This window comes from Alligator sinensis, unplaced genomic scaffold (genome assembly GCF_000455745.1).
Source record: "Alligator sinensis unplaced genomic scaffold, ASM45574v1 scaffold1751_1, whole genome shotgun sequence".
NCBI lineage: Eukaryota > Metazoa > Chordata > Crocodylia > Alligatoridae > Alligator > Alligator sinensis.
The window spans coordinates 71,026-75,316 of record NW_005843631.1 but is presented as its reverse complement, the minus strand read 5'-3'; positions in this window follow the sequence as shown (position 1 = coordinate 75,316).

Sequence of the window (4,291 nt, the reverse complement as noted above, 5' to 3'; positions counted from 1 at the left end):
CGGACATGTAAGTAACCCGCGCTGCTGCAGCGCCCCGCTCTCTGCGGGGAGCCCGCGCCCGGCCCGGGGGTGGCACCGAGGCAGCGCCGCGCCCGGGCCGGATCTTGACCCCGACAACCTGTACCCTCCCCAAAGCCTCTGGCGCGGGACGCTTCTGGGGGTGCCTGTGCGGAGCTGGGGCCGGACGCGCGGCATCTCTCGCCGTGCTCATCTCGCTCGCCTAGGCCGGTCGCGCGGGAAGCCCCGCTGGGCTTCCCAGCCAGCCCCCCGGGGGGCTGCCCTCCGCCGGCCTCTGCCCTTTTGTTCTCGGCCCTTTCCAAACCGGCTTGTGTTGGCCAGGCCGCCCGGAGAGTGCCTGCCGCTCTCCAGCCAGAAGAGAGCATTAGGGTCAAACTTCACCCCCCCCGCCCCCCACCAACCCCGACTTGTGTTTTAAAGTTTAAAGGAAGTGGAGAAGCATCGATGGGTTCAAGCGAATGCCAAAAATAATACATAAATAAAAGGGGGAGGGGGGATAGAAAAATTGAAAATATTTGTACAATTCCGCTCAACTTGCTGGTTTATACAGCGGGGGAATCCTACCCAGCCAATACAACTCCACCAGCCTCTCTGTGAGGTGCAGTTGTCCAGGAGACGATTTTGTATAGTATTTTTCTTGTACATTAATTCCAGTAAATATTTGAAAATATATTGAAGTACATTGGAGCTTTTAAAAATTTTTTTCCCTCCTTTTGTCACGAGAAAATCTTAAGCGTTATTGTTGCAGTCCTAGTTAACTGCATTTTTTTTTCCTGGACTCTTTCCTCCAAGTGCATAGCAAATGGCACTTCGGGATCTAGTTTTTTGGTTTGAATATTAATTTAGATAGGCATAAAACTGTAATTAAGCAACACTTTGATAAATGTTGAATGACATTTAATTTAATGGAGCATGTACTTATTTGCATTTGCTGGCAGTTCAGATATAGTTAAAGTGAGAGTTCTCCTATATTTCATAAAGTGGGTCCGTCCAAACCCATGTATTAAATAAACTGTCCAAGTGAACCTGAACTAACGTTGGCTTATGTGTATTTCCTGAAAATAATATTGATAAATGTTAATGAACACTCCTGAAACACTACATTAGCGGTTTGCAAATGCTGCAAACTAATTGTCTCATTGTAATGTTGAAATAATTTGGATATTTCACATTGAAATGGAAAGCCCTTCGCTGGAACATTTTAGATTTGCATTTTAAATGCATGAAATGTACTTGATTTTTATCTGTAATATTTTAAATGGTATTAATAAACTCCAGATGAAACATTGGCTCTTAGGTCAGTCAGTTTTCTTTGAACGCAGTCCCAGCAGGTGACGATTTAACTTAAGCTCGCACAGTCTGAATCATTCTCTGGAGTCGATGTTAAACCCTAATTTTAAACGCTCACACACCTATCCCGCGATCTGCACGTGTGGCACTAAAATTGATGGTTAGTTAATAGTTAGGCTGTGTAAAAACTCTGTTTGGTACCAAAAGGGGAAAATGACTGCCTAGACAAAACATTTGTTGTTTACCCAGGCTCCCCCCCCCCCCCCATTAATTAAAAGTAGTAATGTAATGTACTGACTTCTTGAAAATACCATCTCTGTATTATCCGAGTTGCTTTTTCTTCCCCCCCCCCCCGCCCGCCCCCCCGCCCTTCCCCCCTGTAGATAGCAACCGGTCCGTTCATGGTAGCGTGTAATCCCGAAGACAATTGTTTCTTTTAAAACCTAATGTAAAAAGTGTTTGGGGTGTATATGATGGACCTTCCGTGCGGCCGGGGGTTATGGCATTATGCTAATCAACATGATGAACTCGACTCCAGCTTGATTTAGGCGCCGGGAGTGGCGGGCGGGGGGTTCAGTATGCGGTGGTTCAGGAATAAGTACCTATCTCGACAGGGAGTATTTTCCTTCGGTTCATTCCAGGGACTTAAAAAGCCCGGGAAGACTAAAACTGTTGATCTATTGCTCAAGTATTATCCTTAGGTGTCACCGAGCGACTTCTGAAAATATCGCTACGAGGGTTTCCTAGACCCTAATGCCCCTCGCTAACGTTGAAAAAATAGTTTTGGCACAGTGTACACCTTAAATCTTGGCGAAAAGTTATGTCGCTCTTTTTTTCTTCTCTCTTTGAAGCCCATGGAATCTTTCCCCCCCTCTATTCTGTAGAGGACATGCAGTCTGTCCAGATCATTGCACCCCTGCGACATTCACTAACTCCATAAATATGTACTTGGAAGAGACTTTCTGAGTGCTCTTTATGCATCCGTGTAACTGGCATCTCTTAGCAATTGCGACGGAGCAAAGCAGAATAGCCTTTTCGCTGGGCACTCAGGAACTCGATGCCACACGTTTAGGATTATAATTGGCATCTAAAACACGCTGCAAGCGTTATTCTGGTTAAGCTTTTCTAAATTAAATTTCCAAGCCACTTTAGAACAAATGCAGTGATTCAAGCCCTGCGAAGTTTTCTCTGGCATCAAAGTAACAGTTTGCTGTGCATCTTCTGGTGGGCGCTAAATGGGATCACTGGAATAAAGCGCTGGTGACATACTCTGGGTAACAGCGAGCGTTGTTGTTTTAAGTACATGCTGAGGGCTATGACTGTGAAAGCAGATTTAAACGTAGCTGCAGGTACGAGATTACTAGCAAATGGCAGGCTGAAAAAGCAAGGAAAAGGAAGCTGAAGTGGAAAGCTCGTGCCCCGAGCTGGCACTGGGGTAGGCTTTCAGGGGGATTGGCATCATCCTGCTTTCCCAAGGTGTGTGCACCGGGCTCTCCTTCCTCCTCTGCCCGGTTAGTTCGCGGCTCCTTCGGGAGCAAACCCAGCAGTTGAAACTGCTTAGTCCTTTTCTGTAGCTTGATTTACTTTTACTAAACCTTTCCAGATAAGGGCATTGAGTTGTTTTGAGGGGATGCGGGAACTTGTCTGGCGGCGTGCAGATAAAGGTAAAGCTAAACTAGTTCCTGACCCTCGGGTCAAACCGGTGTCCATCAACCCACCTTCCAAGTGCCTTGAAGTGATTGTGGCCCTTCCCGGTTGCTCTCTGACCTTTTAAGTCTCTGCTCTCCGAGCTTGTAGTGATGTCTATCAAATTTCATGTGCTACTTTTCCTCTCACCCCCGGTTTTATTGTCATTTTTCTCAGCTTAACTTTTTTTTCCCCCCTAGAGGATAGTGCTGGGAGGTGCCTGCAGTTGAGTTGGCTGAAAACATTTCTGATTTCTCACTCTCCTTTCATGCCTTCCCACCTTCCTTCGCCCGCATCTGATGATAACAAGCAGTTTCTTGCTTGCATTAAGTCTAGACCCCCCCTCCCTCTCCCCCCAATTCTGGGCAGAGAAGGTGGAAAGGAAGCCAAATGCCAACGCTCGTGCTATGTAGATGGACAGTGCAGCCACCAGCAACTCCGCCCTGCAAGAACAGGCGATGGGAATATAAGAAATGTGTCACTGGACAGGAGTGTGCCCTCATTTTCCGTAAAGCTTCGTGAAGCATCTCTGATTTGGCCTTGAAAAGAAACAATATGAAAAAAAGTGCGAACATATTAAGTGTGTGTGTGTGTGTGTGTGTGTGTGTGTGTGTGTGTGTTGGGGGGCGTATAAACTGTTGCCCTCCAGAGATTAAGCAGCTCTGCTAAAACACTTCCACTGTTTCAAAGTAGCCTCCTCTTCCCTCACACACCACGGTGGAGCTGCTTCATCAGCTAGTTTCATCCCACTTTTACTATCGTCGAGAGCCTCTTTCAAAATCCAAGCTGGCTTCCTCCTTCTTCCCCTCCGAAAGGTGTTTGTGAATGACCCACTTCACTTCGCTACTGTCGTCTGCGTTTTCTGTCTTTTGTCTTTCTCCAGGCGACCTGGCTAATTCGCTCGGAGCCCGGCCGAGCAGGCGTGACACCAGGAGAGCCGAGCTGCGGCGCCCAGCCCCACGGAGCGGCTGGGTTCACTCCGGTTGCAGCTCGCCACTTTTTGTTTTCTGCCTTCTTCTAAGTGAGGCCCCGGCAGCAGGAGCAGGGCCCGGCGCCAGTCCGCCGGTGGCTGCGGAGCAGCGCCTCGTGGATCCCACGACGCAAGGCGCCAGACTCTCCTGCCAGCAGGACTTGCCCCGCATGAGCCCCTGCCCGTGGGCGCTGCTGCTGGGGGAGCCGGCGGGGCGGGCTTGCTCTTCGCCTCTTGTGCTCCTCCGACGGGATCTCTGAACACAGCGGCCTGTGTCGGGCAGGGCCCGGCGGCCTCACCCGGGCCACAGCGGCCGCCGGAGCCTTG